We start from the raw sequence: 23,593 nt of genomic DNA, 5'->3' as shown, positions 1-23,593 counted from the left end.
AAACAAACAAAATTGTTTTTGCTGTCTTTGGGAATGAGAAAGGCCAGGGCCTCAAATCAGAAAGAGGAGTTGGATAGGTATAATATCGTTATTAAGCCAACAATGATTAGGGCAGTGTTCCTCAATAAAAAGCTAGTAGTGGGGGGGATAAGATTCCCTAGAAAAACAGTCAGCCCCCATTATTGACCTTCCTCTGAAATACACAATTGCAGATCTGCCGGATTCTTACCGGGAGGTGCGCTCAGTTTACATATGGCAACAAAAACAGCCAGTGTGTCTGGCAAGCAGCCCTTGCGAGTTGACTGGGTGCCCTAGGACACGCCCCAGAACCCTTGAAACGGGCAAGGACTTCCATGGGAGAAACACAAGGGGTCCTCAGAGTCTAAGATGATTAGGAAAGGCGTCCCTGAAGGCAGGCTGGCCATTGATTGTCATGGGCCAAGTTCAGCCTGTTCAAGGGGCTGTACTACTTCAAGCGGCAGGGAGATAGGGAGGCAGAGAAAAGAGCACCTATGGCCATGAGCTATTGACAGCATTTGAACAGGTTCTTTCTAGCTCATAATCGTAGCCACTATGGGCGAAAACGCATGGTCACTTTAGCCTCCTTTATTCCCTGTTTATTCCCAGGATTCAGCCAGGATCGAACACATGCATTTTGCTGAACGTGCGTTCGATCCTGGCTGAATCCTGGCTGAAACAGGGAATAAAGGAGGCTAAAGCGACCATGCGTTTTTGCCCTATGACAACAGCAGATGACTCCAACATACAGTTTGCCCAACATTCTTTTTGACACTGTTCATTTCCTAATAGCAAAATCTGGGTGCCTTGTGTGTGTGTGTTGGGGGGGAGTATTAACTTGGATAGAGAACAAAGGTCATATTATTTCATAGATTACGACAACTTAGTCAAAAACCTTCTGTGCCAACAATCTGCACTCATTTAAACCAGGGTTTAAGTCTGGGAGTTGGAATGATGTAATGATGGCCCACACCACATTTTGCTAATTTCCATGCCTTTCCAAACCACCCTTGATTTTACACAATGAGTACTTTTTCTTTCATCATAGAGTCACAGCCCTAGTAACAATGCAGTACTTCCAAAGTTTAGTATCATCAAAGCCATGCTCATTTCCTTCTAGCACAATTGTTTTTACAATTTTGTATATTTTCATGTTATTGTTACATGAATAACATGAGAGCCAGCATAGTGTAGTGGTTAAGAGTGGTGGTTTGGATTCTGATCTGGAGAACTGGGTTTGATTCCCTACTCCTCCACATGAGCGGCAGAGGCTAATCTGGTGAACTGGATTTGTTTCCCCACTCCTACACACGAAGCCAGCTGGGTGACCTTGGGCAAGTCATTGGCTGTTACCGCACTAGGTTTTCCCAGCGATGTATTAAGAGTTTGAAAATGTTATAAAAAACATCACTTTAAAAGGGTTTTTGCATGCCATGGCTAAAAAATGGTTGGAAGACTTCTTCACAGCTAAAGGGGCCAAACAAAGTGCGAACAGTATTTTTTATAACATTTTCAAACTCTTAATACATCGCTGGGAATACCTAGTGCGGTAACAGCCATTCTCTCTCAGCCCCACCCACCTCACAGGGTGTCTGTTGTGGGGAGGGGAAGGGATGGTGATTGTAAGCAGGTTTGAGTCTCCCTTAAGTGGTAGAGAAAGTCGGCATATAAAAACCAACTCTTCTTCTTCTTCCTCCTCCTCCTCTTCCTCTTCCTCAAATAGCACTATTCAGTTGCTGTCTGAGACCTGTGAAGAGTTGTAAGGCTTATCCATTATGTTCTTTACCAGTCTGCGGGGGGAATAATCAATCCCCTTCCCCAAGGTCCTTGAAGTGGTAAATATACAGCATCCTTGGAGCTGAGTTCTTCCTCCTCTTGCAGTCCTGCCTCAGCCACTAGGCACTAGTACTGGCCCTCTGCTCCTGGGAATACATGAATGTTCAAAGCCACTAGACACGGAGTAAGACCATTGATCAACCCAGTATGGTGGTGTTTGCTGTAACTGGCAGAGGCTCATACAGGATCTCTGGCAGATAAAGGGTTTTTCCTGGCATCTGCTTCCCAAGATCCCTTTCACTAGAAATATTCAAGGTTGGACCTAGGGTCTTCTGAACGCACAAAGCATGTGCTCTGTCACTGGCCCCTCAGCCCCTCCGCATGGGATGTTCCCTGGCAGCATAAAGGAAGTGCCCATGTAGATTCTTCGCTTGCTGTAGTTTAGGAGGGGCGTGGCAGCGCTGCTAAAACAATCCATGCTGTTTTTCTGTAGTTAACAGGAGACTCTCTTCTACCTGGTGTTCTCCCCGTCTCCCGGTTTTTCTCTGCTGGTCCACATGCAGATTTAGGAAACAGGCATTTGTGTTTTGGAAACAATTTAAAATATGGGACACTGAAATGCTAGTATTTCAAATGCTGCTTTCTGAATTCTTTTATGCAGCTATACTCAATTAAATACACTGTGTCACCTAAATACACAAAAGGCTTTAGCATCATTGGTCCAGTCCTTTTTTTAAAATCCCTTCATATCAGTGCCCATTTCAGCATCCTAGGGCATTGAATTTCCTGGATGAAGAGCTGAGAATTAGTTACCTTTTTGTTCTGTTTGTTGAACCTGAAACAGCCCGGGGGGGGGGGAGGGGGAGTGTTATTTTCCCACACACACCCTGGTGCCATTTCAAGTCAGAAAAATGGCAGGATGCAAACAGAATTGGGCCCCCAAGGAAATCCCAAAGGGGTTCCCAAGTGGGAACTCGCTGTCTAAAACAGTGGTGTATCACCAGGGCAAACTCTGGGGTGCCCGTCTCTGCTAGTTTGGCCCTGAGCCTGGCGCTGGTCACGAGTGCCCAGGCATCAGGGCTACCCTTCCTGGTCCTTTGTATTTGCAGCTTCCTCCCCCCTGTACTCTGTAAAGCTTTTGTGCTGGCTTGGACTTCGGAAGCTTCTAGAAAATGGGTAATTTTGTTTTTGCAATTCGCATAATTGCCTGTTAATTCTTTGTTACTGTTCCAATAAATAAATGCTTTTAATACTTGCCTATTATTTCACGTGTTGACCAATATTTGAAGGTTTTTTGGGGGGCAGAATTTGGCACGGTTGCAGGCCAGGGACTAGTCAAGATCACCAGCTGTGATTTGGCTGCTAAAGAATTCTTTCTTCCCACTTGAGGCACCTATCTAAGTATGCGTACATTTGTAGGCATTTATGAGCAGGTTAGCTGGTTTGTAGCCAGTGGCAGTTACTTGGCTGTGTATGGCCACTAATCCTTTCTTTTGGCTAGCTTTGATCCATGTGGCAGGCCGCTCATCCCACCTGAAAGCTCATTTGGGATAGATGCCTGTTTTTGTTTTTACAAAGAAGCAATATCTTAAGAATGGCTTCATTGTGAGGTTCACTGTGAATGCAAACTTTCAGCAAGGCTCAGGCAAACCTTTGTTCTGGGACCTATGACTTGGGGTCAGTTCTGGGACCTTTGTACCTGTAGGACCGCCTCTCCCAATACATCCCCCAAAGAGTACTTCGCTCTGCTGGAGAGAACCTTCTGGTGATCCCTGGCCCGAAAAGTATCTGGCTGTCCTTTTTCAGCCCTGGCCCGAGCCTGGCAAGATGCTATGCCTAATGAGATCAGGGCCCTGTGGGACTTATAACTGTTCCGCTGGGCCTGTAAGACTGAGCTGCTCCACCAGGCATATCGTTGAGGGCAGCGATGGTTTGCAATCTGCTGGCCTCCCTCCCCCTTCCTTCTTTTGATTAGAAGTTGCTTTTGTTTGATTGAGATCTCCCTCTGTATGGCTGCCCACCCAACACTGTTTCTTACTGCTTGTAGTTCGGTGGCACCTGCTTAAATTTGTTTAACGTAACTATATTTAATATATAGTATTATTGTTGTGAGCTGCTCAGAGCATGACCTAGTCAGGAATGGGCGGCATACAGAACTAATAAATAAATAAAAGCAGCTAATGCTTTCCTCCATGAGACCATTGTTGAAATGGTTTCCCCTACTGGGAGGGGAGGAGGGAACAGTGTAGAACTCAGAATGCTGTATGGCATTTGTACAGCATGGGCACTGGATAGCTGGTGGCTCTAATTCCTGTTGTCTTTCCTGGGGGGGAAATCTGCATAGATTTTCCATTTCCTCATAAAGCATTCTATATATGATAATATATATTACTTACCATTTAACCAGAGCACTCAAGGCACATTGCAAACATTATTTTGTCCTAATCCTTGCAAGGCCATTGTGACATGAGGCTGGGGTAGTGGCTGGTTCCTAAGGTGTGGCTTCAACCAGTATTTCCTGGCTCACGCTGCCTTTTATTATCACTATTTTATCCCAACTTCTTCCAGGGAGCTCAAGATGATGTAATCCATCATTCTACACTCTACTTCTCTGTTGAATGGATTGTTCCTTCTCCCTCACTGACTCTATGCTTGGAACTCTTCCCCAGAACTTCTCGATGGTTTCCCAATTTCCTCTTCAAAACCCACCTTTTTCATAACAGCTTTTCCAAAACCCCTTAGTCCCCATCTCCAACCAAAATGAAGCCTTGCTTACAGACCTCCCTATTTTGCCTTTTCACTCCTTCTCTTGTCTTCCCGTGTTGTCAAAAACCTAGATCATAAGTTCCTAGAGACACGTCTTTCCTTGCTTATATTGGCGAGTTAAAGTGTCATGTGTGTTTATGGGGTGGTATAAAATCACAAAGGATACTTCTTTGTAGTTTCACAGAAATGCACTTTCAAGCAAAGCTTGGTAATTGGTCAAGCACAGGATTGCCAGGTTTCTGCAGGTGAGTGTGGTGGAAAGTGTCATAAAGTCATAGCTAACTTATTGAGACCTCATAGAGTTTTCAAGGCAAGAGACATTAAGTGGTTGTTTTCCATTGCCTGCCTCTGCATATCAACCCTAGACTTCCTTGGTGGTCTCCCATCCAAGTACTAACCAGGGCTGACCTTGCTTAGCTTCCGAGATCTGATGAAACTGGGCTAGCCCGGGCTATGCATGTCAGGGCAGGTGAGTAGTCAATAATGCAGCTGGGACTGTTCACATAGAACAGCCAGCATGCTGTAGTGGTTAAAAGCGGTGGACTCTAATCTGGAGAACTGCTTTTGATTCCCGACTCCTCATGAGCGACGGACTCTAATCTGGTGAACTGGGTTTGTTTCCCCACTCCTCCACATAAAGCCAGCTGGGTGAATTTGGGCTAGTCACAGTTCTCTCTGAATTCTCTCAGCCCCGCCTACCTCACAAGGTGTCAGTTGTGGGGAGAGGAAGGGAAGGAGATTGTAAGCCAGTTTGATTCTCCTTAAAGGGCAGAGAAAGTTGGCTTATAAAAACCAACTCCTCATCCTCCTTCTCCTTCATTTTTATGCTGTGCTTTAATCTTTTAATGTTTTGTTTTTAATTGTTTTTTATTTTGTAAGGCATCTTAGGCAGGTTCTTGGAGAGACATCATATTTTTTTTCTAAACTAATAAATTCAAATTTGAAGTATTTAAAAAATGGGCCATTGATGTGATTTTTCTTGAGAAGCCAATACCACCCCTAGAAGAATCCATTGCTGCTAAAGATGCTGTGACAGTGACCAATCAAAGCACTTTCTTTTCTCTCTCTCCCTCCTCCTCATTCCCTCTTGGAGTTTGGGTCTGAGGCAAACATTTTTTTAAAAAAATATTTATACTCCCCCTCTCTATATAAATATCTACAAGGTAGCTTATTCTTCCCCCTCCCCTCCAATCCCAATGGACATCATAAAAATATACAAAGATAAGAACAGTGGCAAAGACAAGATAAAAAATATGCAACGCTCGCAGAAGTACTGCACCACTTCAAACTACAGAGAGGAGTAGCATCTTGGATGATGCCCTATGTGAAGAGCCTTCCATCTATGGGGAAAGTTGATGCATCTGAATGAAAACCAGCCCTTCCTGGTTTTGTGCTGCACCCAGCAAACCATCAGTACCCAGAGAAACATCAATATATAACAGGAAGATGCCAACCATTGTGACAGATGGGTAGATGAAAGGCTTTGTTTATTGCAAGGACCCTACTGAGAATGCAGCGCTTGCTGAGAAACACATTGCACTTCTCGGGGTAGGAGTGGGGGGATTACTCTGAGATCATAAAGCTCCTAGAGACACGTCTTTCCTTGCTTATATTGGCAAGTTACAGTGTTGTGTGTGTTTATGGCATTGTATGAAATCACAAAGGGTACTTCCTTGTAGTTTCACAGAAATGCACTTTCAAGCAAAACTTGGTAATTGGTCAAGCACAGGATTACCAGGTTTCTGCAGGTGAAGGTGGTGCAAAGTGTTGTCAAGTCATAGCTTCTTTAGGGGGGGGGGTGTCAGTCTGAGTGGCAGTTTTGCCCAAGGAAGGAGGGCAGGATTTGCTTTGCCCCATAAAATGCAGTTGCAGCCACTAAGAACCGGCTGGGTTTCTATTTGCATATCCCCATCTGGAATTATTTTATTTTTTGGCAGTTGCTTGTGCGTGACGAGTTACAAGCAGGAAAAGCCTTTTTATTACACATTGAATGGATGAGTGTACATCTGTATATTCACAGTAGAAGGTGTTCCTCTGGGATTCTTTCCATAAAATTTGAATTAATTTGCCCACCTGCAGAATCCTTGGGGTTAGTGTTTTTGCAGAGTTTGGGTCCCTGCAGGAGAAAGTCAGTCTAGCATCTCTTATTAAACCCCGTAGCCATGAATATTCAGCCTGCTGCTGCAAGCCTTCACATTTAAAAAAAACATTCTCCACTCCTGAGCGGTCTCTCACAACTACTATGGGCACGGCAGGGTGAAGCATTTCAGTCACTGCTGAGGCATAAACTACCTTTTCACCCCAAGGCTCACGTTTTCTGTTGCTTTCAATAAGTGTCTCAGGGGTGTGTGTGCATGCTAATCTGCATTCTGTTGTACAAACACACTAAAGATGCCTTGCGGATATTATGCGGAGAGGTCTACATTTTGTATGCATGTGATTCAGCCTTGCAGGTAAAGTAAATGCTCAAGTAGCAAAGGGAACAGAAAGGTACCTCTGCAAAACATTACACGTCTCCATGTCTCTGGCTATTCTCAACAGTTCATTATCAAGTTGCATCTTCATACAACTCACAGACTTAGCGGATTCATTGCCACGAGTTGCTTTGACAGTTACTGGTATAGCTGGATTTAAAAAAACACAACGATCAGGGGGTAAAAGTGCTACGTTGGAAGGCGTCACAGTGTTCTTGGACTGCTGCAAAGAGGATCAGGCGCCGCTTTAATCATGACCCAGGCAGAATTCGATAAAGCTGCTGAAGAGGTAAAAAAGCTGAAGGCTCAACCAACTGACCAAGAGATGCTGGGTATCTATAGCCACTTCAAACAGGCTACTTATTGGAGATGTAAATACAGACTGTCCTGGGATGCTTGACATCAAAGGCAAAGCCAAGTAGGATGCCTGGAATGCGTTGAAAGGAATGTCCCGAGAAGATGCAAGGAAAGCATATATAGCAAAAATCGAAGAACTGAAGAGCAAATACAGAATGCAATGAACTCATATACGCTGCTGATACTGTGGATAAGTAAATGTTGTACTACCCACTACCACAGTGCCAAACAGTGATGCCGCTTCAGAGTAAACAGTTGTGCAAATGGTTTGCTCTGTGGACCTCTAATGGTTTATAAAATAAAACTACCAAGTTCATGAAAAATAAAACAATCCGACAAAAACTAACTGTGTCTAACAAACAGTTATCTGGCCTGCTTCAGGGCAGCTGTCATTGAAGACTTGGGTCTTAAATGGTGGGAGAAAAGTGGGCTTCTAAATATTTTAAATACATTTTAAAAGATAGGAAAATCTTCGAGTCTAAGCAGAAAGAAGGGGGGAGCTACCGTATTTCAGTGCCCTGCAAACACACCAGGGGTGGGACAGGGGTTAAATTTGTTCAGTGATAGGACGTCAAGAGTTGTGTGTATAGGTTATTTGCCAGGGTGAAGGTGGAGAAAACTGTCTGTCTTACTAGATCTGCAGCAAAGTTCCAGTCGATTCCACTGACCTCTGATATTTCAGTGGAAGACAAATGGATCCCTTCCATTTACCTTCTTCTGTGCCTTTAAAGAAGAAAATGAAATGCTGATTTAAGGTACCACGATGAATACTAGTGTGCTTCCATCACTGGAAACTTTATTCCAAAGCTTAAATCAGTAGGATACTCTGGGGAGGGTCGGAGTGCTGGCAAGAGTTCTAGGTGTTTATCTTGCATATCCGTTTCAAAATGAGTCCTTTTGAGAGAATGTGGACTTTTTTTTCTAACACTTTAGATCTGAAAGAACTCTAAAGAGCTTTGCAATTAGAAAGAGCTGCTTTCCCCCGTTTTTGGTTTTTCTGTTGCATTAATATATAATGGCTGTGCTATTGCCTCGTTATGTTTGTCCAAGCCATTAGTACCCAGCTGGGTATGTTCAGGCTAGCGTGGCAACAGCCTACCTGGAAAATAATCTGTATTCCCCTCTGCGTGCTCTGTCCCCCCAAACTGCCTATTTACTCCCAAGTGTCCTAGTCCATAATTTTCAGAGCAGCAAATTGTGCTTGTTTCACAATTGTGCTGGGATAACTGAAAGTCTGAACAGCGACAGTAAAGTAGCTTTTATTTGGAAGCAACCAAACTTCAGAAGCCATCTTTTGCACAGAACTCTTTGTGCGAGATGAGACACGCACGCACGACTAACAAGGGAAAAAATGTGCAGGGTTTAAAGGTATAGGATCCATCCAGGGTGCTCTGAGTTCACAGTGTTCAAATAGATCACAATGGGAAGCCGTGTTAGTCTATCTGTAGCAGTAGAAAAGTGCAAGAGTCCAGTAGCACCTTAAAGATTAGCAGAATTTCTGGTAGGGTATGAGGTTTTGTGAGTCACAGCTCTCTTCTTCAGGTACCTGAAGGTATCTGAAGAAGTGAGCTGTGGCTCACGAAAGCTCATACCCTACCAGAAATTTTGTTAGTCTTTAAGGTGCTACTGGACTCTTGCACTTTTCTAATGTTCAAATAGGAATGCCCTGTGCAAAGGTAACTCTGCACTTTACATAACAGGCACATTTCAGCGGGGCTTCTCACTGCACTAATGACACAGCCGTCATCTGATCAGGCTCTGCCGGAGAGGTGCACATGGGTCCTTAAAGTCATGCATACATCATCCCCACTTTGCGTGTTTTGTGATTGGAATCACCAGCGTACATACAGCAGTCCTATTTGCTACCTGCTGCTACCCGAAGTGTGAAGGTGTCCTGGGAGAGCCTGGAATTAATCATTTAGCTTATTGTTGTGGGTACTCTTAAAGTCTGTACCTCATATCAGCAAGCAACTTACTTTTTATTTCCAGAACAACGGTGTGGATTTGATTAGGATGAGAGAATTACCTAGCCCCCTCCCCATGTTCTTAAGTTTTCAGTGAATCCTTGAACCTGGTTCTCATACTTGCAGACGAGTGAGAATTGAGGAAGAACACAGTCCAAGGTGGTATGGAAATTCAGAGCCTGAAATTTTGAAATCTGAGTTTTTCAGTTCTCTCTGTTTAGCTGCTGAAAAGTCAGTTGTAATTTCTCAGCGTGCCATTTCTGAGAGAGCCTATAGAACATGTGGGTTTAAAGCATTTGGCATTGCCATGAGCAAAAATACATTTGATGTGTTTAAGTCGGTAGCAATGGTACCCATTTCACACATTGAAACATAATTGTGTATGCCGGAGGTTTTGTTTTTACTGCTGCCGTGGAAATTGAGCGTGATTAGACACCCCGCAGCCAAGCAGAAATTCTGATGGAAGATGCAGTACCAAAAACACTGAAGGAGTCTCTTGTTCATTAAAACAGCAGGGTGGTCATTCACCTAGTCTGTTGCAAGAAAAGATGCAGTCTTCCTGGAGTTTTGTGGATGGCCATAGGAATGGCGGGTTGCTAGACAGTTCCCTGTCTCCTTTCTTGAAGGGAGTTTGGCCTGCCAACCCTCGTGGGATTGTTTGAATGGTCATCATGTTTTAAATAGAGCATTGTGGCCGGCGACCTCTTAACCGCTGCTGTCGATCAGAGTTCAGAAGCTGCTGCCTTCATCACAGCCAGGTCACAGAAGCAAGCAGGAGGCAGCGTGTTCTGAGAGCGCTGCAGAATTAGAAATTATCTCTTATGTAGATGCAATGTGATGGAATCACTCGAGATCCTCAGTGTCTTTTGAGAGGGTTTGCTTTTGCAAAATATGCATAATAGAAAGGTGATTCTTAAGAATGAAGAGCAGAGAAGGAGAAGGGCTTGAGTTCTAAATTCTTGAGCCAGCTTATTTGACTGTAACTTAATGACAGCTTTGATCTTAGTCTGCTTTGAAAGTTATTTGTAACAACTTTTATTTTTATTTTTTGCTGGAATCAGAGATTTTCTCCTGGTGCTAGAATGGACAGACAAAACCAAGAAGAGGATTGGCAGGAAAAAAAGAAAGAGAGAGCGGGCTGTTGATCTAAGAGTGAGCTTAGTTCAGAAACATGAATTTAAAAGCATGCCTCTTCATGTGAAACAGGATGCTCCATCAACATGCTTCATCGAGGCAAGGGGATGGTGGGAGGACACAGTCACTGGGGAGAGGCTGTGGCTCAGTGGCAGAGAAGAAGGAGAGTTGGTTTTTATATGCCGACTTTCTCTACCGATTAAGGGAGACTCAAACCGGCTTACAATCCCCTCCCCCTCTCCCTCCCCACAATAGACACCCTGTGAGGTAGGTGGGGCTCAGAGAGCTCTAACGGAGCTGTGACTTGCCCAAGGTCACCCAGCTGGCTTCGTGCGTAGGAGTGCAGAAACAAATCCAGTTCACCAGATTAGCCTCCGCCGCTCATGTGGAGGAGTAGGGAATCAAACCCGATTCTCCACTGCTCCAAACCACCGCTCTTAACCATTACACCACACAGAGCACCTGGTTTACATGTAAGAAGGTCCCAGGTTCACTCTTGGGTACCAAGTGTTCAAAAGACCTTTCTTTGCTATGCTTAGTCAGCTTAGACGATACCGAGCTGGGTGGAACAGTAATCTAATTCAGTATAAGGCAGCTTTATCGGCCCACCCCTAATGTGTTAACTATGGTTTAGCCTTACCTGCCAAAACTGCCTTTTCACTTCCTTTGTGAAGGCTGTAGTTTTTCAACCTTCTGTGCAGACACCTTCACTCTGCGCTGTTAGAATGTTGTGACCAATGATGCCCCAGTTTTTGGTCCTGAAAGCTGAGACTTCCTGAGCGTAAACTAGCTCAGCTACAAGCCCTGAGAATGCTCTGTATTCGTTTGTGAATCCGTCATTCCAAGGCCTTCAGTTATAAGATTAAAATGACTTCTCTCGTATGCAAGATGCTGGGGAACTGATATTCCGCAAAGGGGGAGAAGTTGGAGGAGGGAATGTGCCTATATCTTACCCCTGTGTAACACAGCCCGTTTTGCATCGGGGACAGAAATATTTAGCGCTTAAGCTGTTCATAACGGAAGAGGTGGATTCCAGGATATGTAGGAAGCAGTTCAGTTTTGGGGGTGCATGGGGGCTGACATCTACTGTCCTAGTTACTGCAGTGGTGGTTCCTTGTGGTTTCAAAAGGAAGGAAGAAAATTGGCAAGGACGCTTTGTTGTTTTCATCCTCACTGTCTTGCTTCAGTTCAAAGCAAAGCTGCAGGGGGTTCTTCCTTGGTCTCTCCCTTCCGCTGCTTCTTATCAGCAGCTCCCCACAGCTGTACCCATTTCCTGTTTCCTTTTCTTGCCCACAAGCTGCTGTTATTTCTCTGGAAGTCAGCGAAGGGATCCCGGTGGCCCTGGCAAGGAGGCTGTCTTCTGCCACCATCTGACTGCTAGTGGTGCAGACCTCTGCCTCCCGCAAAACTGCCCGCTTCTGCCTGCTCCCACCTCCTCAAATCAGACGGAGTAGCCCTGAGCAATAGTGCAAAGTCAAATGCGAGTAAAAGCATTGTGCTGCACTCTTTCTGAATGCTCTGAGCCTGAGCCCTTGGTTGAAAAGCAGAAGACCCCAAAGCCTCCTAGATGAGCCAAATGAGGGAGGGCGTTCCACAGCCATTAATGGTAGTTTAAGTAGCAGTGTCAATATACTGTCTGAACATACCACCTTCCATTGCTGCTGCAAACGCCCACAAAAAACGTGGTGTTTGCGGAAGATGTGCTTAATTTGTCAGAACATTACTCTGTCTGAGAGTCAGCTTCCTTGCAGACCTTTCTTTAGAGGGTTGCCCTTTCCTTTTTTGGGAAGCCGTGAAGCTATTTGAGCCACTGGTGGGCTGCGTGCAGCTTGGTGGGTCACAAGTGTTATGTGAGCCTGATTTATTTATTGCCGGCAGTCGTCCTGTTTATTTGCCTTCCACATTGAAAGGGCACGGAAATGATAAAGGGAAACAAGGTGGGGGAGGGGGGACAGGTTGAATGGCTTCAGGGGCCATGTTGCTGTGATCAAAGCAAGAGGACAGACGCAGATGAGTTTGGCAGAAGCATTCAAATAGACGGGAGAGGACCATGACAGGCTTACACAGAAAGAAAAGGGGTGGATCCTGGACAAGGTTACACTGTAATTGCAGTGATCTGAGAGCAGCAACAGTGGGGGCTTTTGCACTGCCATTTGTGATAGGCCTTCCTAGAATTTCTAGGACTTTTCCCGTATCTAGAATCTTGCCGGTGTATTTTCTTTCGTCTCCTGAGAGGTAACATGCCACCACTTTCTTTGCTTAAATGAAAAAGGCGTCTTGCGGGAACCTGAATGACTACTGCATCATTTGGTGAAGTGGAGTCCCGTCTACAAAAATCTCTGCTGCAGGAAATCTGCTTGTTTTTAAAGATGCCTGAAAACTTCATTTGTGTGCTTTCTGAGGCAATTTAACAAAGCTACCTCCTGCGGAGCTTCTCTGTTTAAACATGATACTGGAAATCTGCATTGTACACCCCTCTGCTGGCCTGTGCTGAGCAATGCAGCCTCTTATGGCAGGATGGGCAGAAGGTAGAGAGGCAACTACAGATGGACCACTGGCTTCTGGGATTCAGTGCAGGAACTGGACCAGTCAAGCCTTGATTTGATCCAGCATAGTATGTTTTTATTCAAGATCCCTTAACACAAATCATTCAGATGTCACAGCAAATAGAGTTTGATTGAAGGACAGGAGAGAAGGAGGAGCATGGAAATAGGGCATGCTCATGCCTGTCACAAACATAAAAAAGCCATGCTGAATCAGACCAAGGCCCATCGAGTCCAGCAGTCTGTTCATACAGTGGCCAACCAGGTGCCTCTAGGAAGCCCACAAACGAACAGAGAGAGGTTTGCCATGATGTCTGGATGCTGCTTTAGACTTATGCGTGGTTGATTTTTATTTAAAATATACTGGACCGAGGAGATTTTAGTTCTTGCAAAACTAAACAGCTCTGCTCAAAGTCAGTGGCTTTCCAGTCATGAGCACCAGGGCAATTTAAGTGGCAACTTTGCTGCACCGTCTATTTTGAAGAACTGGTTGCACGTTGCATCTGCCATAGTTTACTAATTGCACAGAGAACTCAGAAATACACCCTCTGACGCAAACAACTAAACTAGTAATGCACACCCAAAAACTTGTCTTTGAATGGGGGCGTGTAAGCATTTGGAGATACTGAGGACTGCAAATTTAAAACTTCTGTAATTATCTTCCAGATGTCTCTGAATGACTGCATCTGTCTGCCACCCTCCAAAACAATTCACTGCCCATGAGCAGAAGAAGAAATATCTGAAAAGAAAGGGCAGGAAGATGGTAGATTGCGTTTGGGGAAGCTGGCACTTTTAACCAGGGAGGGAGACTCCCCTACCTCGAATACTCTGTTCCCCCAAGGATCAGCAATAAGAAATCTCAATGCACAGATTTGGTTATTTAAAATATGTGATTGCCACACTTTCCATAAAATATGTTTAAGGCAGCTCACAGCATTGTCAAAACAGCATAAAAATACAAGCAGTTAAAATGTTAAAAGTAAGTTAAACATCAAAACAGGAGACAGAAGCAGCAGTTAAGGAAATTGTGACATCGGCTGCCTGTAAACTAATCTCTCTCTGCATTCTTCTTTTCTCCCTCATCCATTTGCATGTTTGAAAATTCCCAGCTGGCAGTGGTAAAATGGACCCTGCTGCAGAATTAAGACACTCTTACCATTTGCTGAGCAATTCGCTAGTAGATTAATCATTCTGGCAGGTTCTTAAAGCTCCAGATAAACCTTTCACCTCCAAGAAACTCTGCAGGATTTTTTGAAAATGAAATTGAAGAGTCCTGCTGGATCAGCTCAGGAGTCTGTCTGGTACAGATATGTGTTTCCAACTGTGGGCAGCCAGGTGCCTCTGGGATGCCAACGAGTTGGGAATGAAGGCAGAAGCCCTTTCCCTGTCGCATCTTTCCCCTCCATAGCATCTGGTATTCAGAGGTACTCTGCCTCTGAAGATGTAAGTTCCATTTACCTGTCATGGCCTGCTAGCCAGATAGCTCTTTCCTCCTTGAATGTGTCTCCGTCTTTTTAAAGCCATCCAAGCTAAGGATCCATCACCTTGTCCTGTGGCAATGGATGATGATATGCGTTATATGGAAATTGGATCTTCTGTTTTTCTGATCTGAGCCAGTTGCTGGTGAATTTAATTTGATTGCTCACAGTTTCATGATTACGAGAGAGAGAGAAAAGAACTGCCCTGTTCTCTTCATAGTATTTTAAAAAATTTAAACCTCTGGCATATCCTTCCCTTAGTCCCCCCCCCCTCATTTGAAAAGTTCCAGACCCCTCTTGCCTTTCCTCCAATTTCCCCCTCATTTTGGTTGCTGTGTTTTGTACCTTTTCCAGTGCTGTGGCATCCCATTTAAGAAACTCTGATCCGTTCCTTGTGGGTCCTCTCTGACCTTCTGCGTTCCCTCAGGGTACAGCCATAGCTTGGAAAGTTTCCAGTTTACACTGTGTACTTATAAAAGCTGCTTCTTGCTAGTTCATTACCTGGCTGGCAAAAACCCATAGTGACAACTGCCTCCTGTGTGCACAGATATCGAGTGTGTATGTATTTTGAGACTATACTTACGGCCCCAATAGTGAGCCCCTCCCCAATGGAAGACGTAGGAAGAGGGTCCTTCTGCATGCACTGGGAGATAAGTGTCAAGAATAAGAAGAAGCTGGTTGTTAGTCAACTAGAGGGGAAAATGGATTAAGGTGTAGTGGTTAGAATGGGATAGGCCCTCACAATGTGCCTGTTGGAGGGGGGAGGGAAGTCGATTTTAAGCCACTTTGAGAGTCATCACAGTAGAGAAAAGCAGGGTATAAAAACCAACTTTTCTTCTTTTGAGATCTCATGCAGGTTGACTTCCGGTGGTGCTGCTGGGGAGAGCACTCCATTTCCCCAGGTTGTCCTGGGAGAAATCCAAGTTTGCGTTATTTCTGGGGTACATAGATACCCCAATCCGACCCTTGCAAGTGGGTTGGAAAGCAGGAATTCCCTGCAGCCCGCAAACGTGGTTTGACCTCCTAGGTACTCTGAGGGGGCTTTTTAAGCCCCTCGGAGTCCTGGACGCCGGTCCTGCGAGGGCATTAGGGAAAGACATCGCCAAAACGCAACTTAGGCATCAAGCTCTACCCTCCACCACCTTAATACCAACATAAGGACTACATAAAGAAAAGAACCTCACCTCTTGACACCCAAGTGAGTACAAAAGAACTCTTCGTCTACTTACTGGAAACTTGAACAGACGGGGGGCTGATAAGAATATTTCTGGGACCCCCACTCCTCCTTAATCTGAACTGAAAAAGTTTGATCTGAGTTAGCCATCGGGATTAGCGACAGGAGCCTTATCAATCCGATCAGCCTAAACCATAATAAAGAGTCGGAAGGATACTTTTTGATTGACAAGAACTATCACCAATGGGTCCAAGGGAAGGGGAGGGTGATTTTTCTTCCTGATTTTCCGGCGAAGAATATCCTGCCACGTTTGCAGTAAGGGAGCGCCTGGAACGGAAGACCCTCTATAACAACCTATCTATCATCGGAACTAAAATAACAGGAAGTAGTTGTAGGACCGATTACGCGTCGCACTCGAGTTACTTGGAAATCATTCCTGAAGGAACGACCATCGAGAAGAGGCGGTAGAAGGTCCACAGCACTAGCAACTTCCTGTATACTTCCTGATCAGCCCGACCTAGAGCGACCGAAAAAACTCACTGGTATTTCAAAACTTTAAAATGCAATTCTAGAGCCAATTTCGACTCTTTTCAACCCGAAAAAATTATAAGGCTGATGTTTGAATTATTATCTTTTAATTAGAACTTTAAAGGCCCTGTCTGTGGACATGTATTTTACCAGCTTCTTTTGGCTTAATACATAGCCCTGCCCCTATGAAATCAAAGGGAATTTTACAGAATTCAAACATGGAAAAAAAAATACAGGACATGCTTGCTAAACATTCTGAGGCGACAATTAAACAATTAAAACAGATTTCAACACAGATGGCTCAACTGATTTCAATGATGACGACTCTTGACCAATCATCACAGGTAGGCAATCAGAAGTTGGATCTGGTTATAGAAGACATAAAAGTCTTGAAAATTCAAACGATGACCACAAATACAGACATACAAGCAATGGACTCTTCTGCCCAAAAAGTCATGGAAGAATATAAGGATACAAAGAAGAAGACAGATGTTCAAGAAAGCAACCAGCCGGCGATAAAAAGATCAGACATACAAGAAATAGACTTTTCATTTAAAAAAGTCATGGAACGACGTGTGGATATAAGGAAGAAGAGAGCAGGTCAAGGAATACAGATTGAAGCCACGATGGAGATGAAGCCCAGAAAGAGTTATTTTTGGATACGTATCCTGTCTGAGGAAATGAGAGAGAACAAAGAAATCCTGTTCCCATACCTGACTGGTCTATTTCAGTTACAGAAGGAAGTATTAGACCATGGTTAAAGGATTGATTTAAACATGATTGCTGGATCCAAAGGCTTTGATAGTGTGGACGGGTGGCATGGCTATTAATGATGTAGTGGAATTAAGATTAAGACATCATTTTGGGAATAAAGGGCTAGAAATTCTTGAGAAAAAAGACTGGATTGTTAAAATGTTTGAAGTGGCAGAAATGGCAAAACTCATAGCTATTCTAAATGAAGAAAATGACGTTCGGTTTCTGGGGGAATGGGAGGCGTGGATGCAGTATTGTGAATATGAGTTAAAATAGGGAAGAATGGAAGAATATTTTCTAATCTGATCCAGAGGATTATTATTGGGGTTTTTTTATAATGAATAAGCATAATTATATTTACTAACAGATTATGGTTTTTTTTTATACAGGATATTGACAGTTTATTAAGATTAGATTAACTACGACGAGATGAACTTTTTATTAAGAGGAAGATAGAGGTGAAGGGGAAGTCAAAATTTTTCATTTCTTTTTTTTTTCTTTTTTTTTCTTTATTATATGTTATGGAACTATAACAACTTTAGGTTAGAATTGAAATTTTATATTGTCATAGATGTTGTTTAATGCGATGGAAAATTTTTAGTATAAAATCCAATAAAATCTATTTAAAAAAAAAAAAGAGATCTCATGCAGGTTGCTTGTTAACCTTAGATTACTTACTTATCCCCTCTGAAGTTTCATCCCCTTTAGAACAGAGGGGCTCCCAGTGTTTGCAGACCTCCATAACAGGAGCAGTTTGTGCTAAGATGTTTCAAATAGTGTTCTGATGTCCTAGAATTTCATGGGTAATTGGGGCAGGGTGGTGGTGGTCAGAAGGAGTATTGACAAATAGTGCAGCTCCTGGGTATTTATTTATTAGGATATTTCCATGTCACTTCTTCAGAGTGCTACTTGAGGCAGCTTATTAAAACAACCTAACAACATAGAATCATAAAATCATAGAGTTGGAAGGGGCCATACAGGCCATCTAGTCCAACCCCCTACTCAATGCAGGATCAGCCAGCCTAGCCCTAGAGCATCTCTGACATGTATTTGTCCAGCTGCTGCTTAAATACTGCCAGTGAGGGGGAGCTCACCACCTCCCTAGGTAGTCAATTCCACTGCTGAACAACTCTTGCTGTAAAACATTTCCCCCTAATATCCAACCAGTACCTTTCCACCTGTAATTTAAATCCATTATTGCGTGTCCTGTCCTCTGCTGCCAACAGGAACAGTTCCTGCCCTCCTCTAAGTGACAGCCCTTCAAGTACTTAAAGAGAGCAATCATGTTCCCCCCTCAACCTTCTCTTTTCCAGACTAAACATTCCCAAGTCCCTCAGCCTTTCCGCGTAGGATCTTCATCACTCTCTTCTGCACCCACTCCATTCTGTCCACATCCTTTTTGAAGTGAGGCCTCCAGAACTGCACACAGTACTCCGGGTGCGGCCTGACCAATGCAGTGTACAGCAGGACTGTGACATCTTGCAATTTGGATGTTATGCCTCTGTTAATGTCCCAAGATCGCATTAGCCTTTTAAAAAAAAGATGCTATTATATAAAAAGATGCCATTAAAAACAAGCCATTGGTCATAAGTAGAATAAAAACTATCCATAAAACAGAAACAGACCATTTAAAAAGCTGGTAGGATAAAGTCCTTAATTGAAAGCCTAGGTTAAAAGATGTGTTTTGGCTTTGCGCCTAAAAGGAAGTAAAGTAGGCATCAGGTTGGCATCAAGGGGGAGGGCGGTCCAGATGTGAGATGCCACCAGAGAAAAAAGCCCTGTCTCTAGTTGCCATTACCCTCACTTCTGAAGATGGGGGCACAGAAAGTAGGGCTTGAGAGGCAGATCTTAAGTGGTGAGCTGGATAGTACAGAAGGAGACCGTCCTTCAGGTACTCTGGTCCCAGGCTGTTTAAGGCCTTGGGGGTAAGAACCAGCACTATGAATTGGGCCCTGAAACAGATGGGTAGCCAGTGCACATCTTTCAGCAGAGGGTTGATACTCTCCTTATAACCAACCCCTGACCATAGCCTGGCTGTCACATTTTGGACCAACTGAAGTTTCCATAACATTTTCAAAGGCAGCCCCACACTGAGTATGTTATAGTAATCTAACTTGGGTGTGATCAGTGTATGGAAACCTAAAGGTCCAAAACATACTTGCTAGTGGATAGGAACAGCTGTGAGACAGTGAAGAAACAGATTGGTAAGGGAGCTTTTGAGACTGGAGTAGCTGACCAGGGAAGCCAAAGGCAGAAAAGGGAAAATGAATTTTGCTTATCAAACTGCATCTCCTGATCCACTTGCACGTGCCCGCTACATTCTTCAAGCAGCCTTTTCCTTACATTGCCCTCTCTTAGGATTGTCCATATGGCAACAGTAATGTCATGAGCATTATCTGTAGTAGATCCAGTCCTCTGAAATGCCCAGCAACGTGGGTGAAGAGAGCACCCATCACTCCACAGCCCTGAGGAAGAGGCACAAGATGGTTTTTATTTCAGGGGGCATTTGGTAATCCTGTTTTGGAAGATTTGGTTGTGTTTGTAATCTACACATTGGGGTTTTTTCCTCTTGTTGATGGGCTGCTGTTTTGTGTACAAGGGGTTGTCTATTGTGGCGTTAGCTGCCTTGAGTCTAAGACAATAAGCTGGGATATAAACATTTTAAATAAATAATTGGTCTGAAATAATAAGCCAGATCTTTGGCTGCAAGTTTCTCAAAGAGTGGTTCTGCATCGCAATCCAGTCCTGACCGAGCAATCTGGTTCAGGACGTAGTTTCTAATTCTTAGCACTTCTATGAAATATATTGCAGTTTTCACAGATGCAGTGTCCATATTGCAGCCATAAAAGGACATGAGCATTCCAGTATGGTTCCCAAAGGCCTCTGCACATTCTAATATTCCGGCGGAAGTATCCAATTACTGTTGATTTGCTAACAAGGTAAAGCTTGCAGTTCCATGTTTCTGTTATTTTTCAATGAGAGGAGTCCTGGCTTCTGAGGGCATTGGCAGAAGTTAAATGCAGCCCACAGAGCTGATCTGTCAAAAACCCTCCAAGGGCAGAGGCGCGCTTCCATGTTTCCGGTAGCAAATTAGAGTTGACATTTAATTCAAAACCGGAGTGTAGAACCTCACTGTGGTAACGGGGCCAGCTGGAGCAGGGCATTGATTTGGCTGGCTTTCTTTTCATTTTACCACCACGGCTGGTTTTATTCAGAGCCATTGTCAGGGACAGCTCAGATTCCTAAACAAATGACAGGTAAATCTATAACATGCATTAAACTGTTTTGTTTTTAAACCTAGAGCTGTTGAGTTAAACGCCTCCAGTGGCACCTGAGTGCTCTGTCATTTTAATATCTGTACATTTTTGAAACTTGAAAGTTGGAAGGTTGCCACAGGAAGGGTTATATGGTGAAAACTGTCCCCCCCCCCCCCCGCCCTTGAGCTCACAGATCTTTTTGATGGGATCCAACCTATTGTATGTCTACACTATACCGAATGTGTGATAGAATGCTCATTTCACGCACATTAGGTGCATATGTGATTTTATTGCTACAGTGGACAACATTAGCTCAGCTGGGTTACTAGGGCACAGGCACATGCTCTTGTACACACTGAACACTTTTGTGGCCTTTCAAGCAACCTCCACTAAAATAACCAAAAATTGCGATAATAGTCTAGGGACATGAAAGTGTTTTCCAAAATTTTGTTGTGTCATCTCCCTCCTCCCAGACAGATTCATCTCATCCTAAAACATATCCAAGATAGCAGGAAACAAGACTTGGAAGCAAAGATAAATATTTCAGATGACTATGGAAAATTAAATCTTTTGTCCCATCGTCTCCTTAACCTCTCTGTTTCTTTGTTTCTCTAACCCTCAGTCCCTGTGTCACTCCAGAATAACGCACGGCTTCTCCTGCTCTTGGCCAGAGTGAAAAACATCTAGCCCAACAGATATTTTGAGGGATAATGAAAGATCCAATCTTGTCAGTTTTTTGTGAATGACCCTTTCAACCTGACAGTTAGAATGTTTCTGATCATTCCATGATATCACAGTAGCTCAGCCATAACTGTAGATATTTGGGGTGGGGGAGAAGAGCATGGCTCTAGGCAACAACCACTTTTGGGCCCATGTGCATATATGTGATAAAGTTAATCTTAAAGATGCCTTTCCGTACATATTAAGCGTTAGAAGGCTTAATATGGCAACAGTTTTATTTGGCTGTGAATATCAGAAACTGATAATATTTATAGCCATTCCACCAGGATTCTCCGTTAACTAGAACTGCAGGCTGTTTTCTGGCAAGTGGAAATTCTTGGAGCTGTTGTTTCATTGTGCTTCCGTGTAGCAGTCAGCTAGCTAGTTTAACCAAGGGCAAGGGCATTTTAAAACAAAGCACTCAAGGATGTTTTCTTGAAGCACATTGTCATGGCATGTGTTGCTGTCTCATCACAAGTTACAGGAGTGAATGGCCAAAAGCAGGAGATGTTGGCCAGGCTCTGCACTCCACAGCGTGATTTTAGTTTGCTGACTCCAGGAACAAGAGAGTTATTTGCAGTCCAAACATAGCCCTTGGGGGCTTTGGCCTCCCCGTGAACTTTCTTTTGCATCTGTATCTTTTTCCTTTGGGAAGAATGCAAACTCTGTGACCTTGTTTTAAGGAGGCAGGTCCTGCTTATTCTGCCCTTTTTTGACTTTCAGTTTGCTTATCTATTTTGCTTCCAACACATTCCGATTCATGTGCATGTGTTTGCTTGCTTTTATTGTCACAAGCCATGGTGGGCTTAGTTTGAATGATCCTGTGTGTATGGCCAAGGGTGGGAGCTGTTTCTGGGTCAGTTCTTACATTGTTTTGAGCCCTGCTGGAGCAGACCAAGGCTTATTTAGTCCAGTAATCTGTTTCCAGCAGCAGGTAGGGTCAGTCAGGCCCTGAAGGTGGTAGCCTTCTGTAAGAGCATAAGAGATGCTATTCTAGATCAGACCAGTGGTCTATCAAGTCCAGCATCCTGTCTCACATGGAAGCCAAGGCCCTGATGTCGCTTCCTACTACTGGTGTTCAGAGGCTCGCCGCGGAGATTCCCTTTAGTCACCGTGGTTAGTTGCTGTTGATGCACCTATCTTCTGTGAACCTGTTGGATCCCCTTTTCAAGTCATCTGTGCTCATGGACATCACTCCAGCCACCTGCAGTGAATTCCGCAATTTAAACCCTGATTGAGTAAAGTAGTATTTCCTTTCGTCCACCCTGAATCTGTTGCCCAGCAACTTCAATGGGTCCCTTGAGTTCCAGTATGATCGTAAAGGGGGGGGGGAAGCTTCTCTCTACCCACTTTCTCCACTCCATGCATAATTTTATAAACCTCCATGATGCCCGCAGCTGTCTTTTCTCTAACCTGATAAGCCCCAGACTGTTTAGCTTTTCTGGAACGCTCCATGCCCTTAAAAAACTTAGTTGCCCTCTTCTGCACTTTTTCCAGCTATGTAATATCTTTTTTAGAGACTGCAACCAGAACCATACGCAGTATAGATATCATTAATATTGGCCCTTAAAACATTTATTTTCAATCCTTTTCCTAATAATCCCTGGCACGGACTTTGCCTTTTTCAGTGCTGCAGCACACTGAGTTCATGTTTTCATTGAGCTGTCCTCTACAACCTCAAGACCTTTCCTTCTCAGAGCCAAACTGGGTGTGGCACCGCCATTTTGAGGTCTAACAGCCATTCCTCCCCACACACAACTGTTTTGGCACATGAAAAGGCAGGGGGGGCACAGAGTGCCTTGTCCCACCAAGCTGCAGGCGCTCACAGCATTTTTAAATCACTCGCGTTAGGCTTTAAAATAGCAGAGGTGTCCCTATTGGACCTGGAGATGCTGTTATGTCTTGTTGCCCCCCCCAACCCAGACACTGCCTATTCAAACACTATCAGCTTCCATTTAAAGTTAGCTTTTTGCTCCAATGCGTACAACCTTGCACTTACTGACTTTGAACTTCATTTGCCATATTACTGCCCATTCGCCCAACTTGGAGAGATCCTCTTAGAGCTCCTCACAATCCATTTTGGTTTTCACCATCCTGAATAATTTGGTATTATCTGCAAACTTGGCCACTGCACTACTCGCCCCCAGTTTCTGATGATTTGTGAACAAATTTTGTTGGAATATGATGTGGATTTTCCAGCTAATAGCTAATAATGGCTAATAGCTGTAGGTATACTTATCCTCAATGCTTTTAAAAAATAAAAACCGCCTAAGTTAATTTCCATCATCACATTTTGGGAATAGCAGTTATAAAGTGAATTGCTTATTTGGGCATTGTGTGAATAAATGCTTCCTTCAGTCTTTCTTGAACCTGCTTCCTATTAGATGACCAAACTCTATTATTGGGAGACAGTGAAAAATTCCTTATCTACTCCTTCCATGCTATTCAAAATTTACAGCCACCCCACTGTCATAATTTGTCTATATACAAAGCACGTATTGTACTATGAAAATGGCCTAACTGCAAATGCACACGTTGAGGAAAGCTGATCTTGGCACATTGAGGAAAGCTGTTTCAGAAAGGGAGAGAAAATGTACTGGTGAAACCTCATCCACTTTCCAGTGTGTGTGCACGCAAAAAGGGGAGCCTGG

At 43.9% G+C, this 23,593-nt stretch overlaps 1 protein-coding gene and 1 pseudogene across 1 annotated transcript in view; both read left to right on the top strand.

Annotated features, from left to right (window-relative positions):
- Positions 1-23,593, top strand: part of EXTL3 (exostosin like glycosyltransferase 3) — a 52,625-nt gene that overhangs the window by 8,304 nt on the left and 20,728 nt on the right. The gene's annotated exons all lie outside the window — the stretch shown is intronic.
- On the top strand, positions 7,221-7,556 carry LOC130480283 (acyl-CoA-binding protein-like; annotated as a pseudogene).

The sequence above is a fragment of the Euleptes europaea genome, chromosome 7 (assembly GCF_029931775.1).
Source record: "Euleptes europaea isolate rEulEur1 chromosome 7, rEulEur1.hap1, whole genome shotgun sequence".
NCBI classification, from domain to species: domain Eukaryota; kingdom Metazoa; phylum Chordata; class Lepidosauria; order Squamata; family Sphaerodactylidae; genus Euleptes; species Euleptes europaea.
The sequence above is the reverse complement of the archived record's forward strand: the minus strand, read 5'-3'. Positions and strand labels throughout refer to the sequence as shown.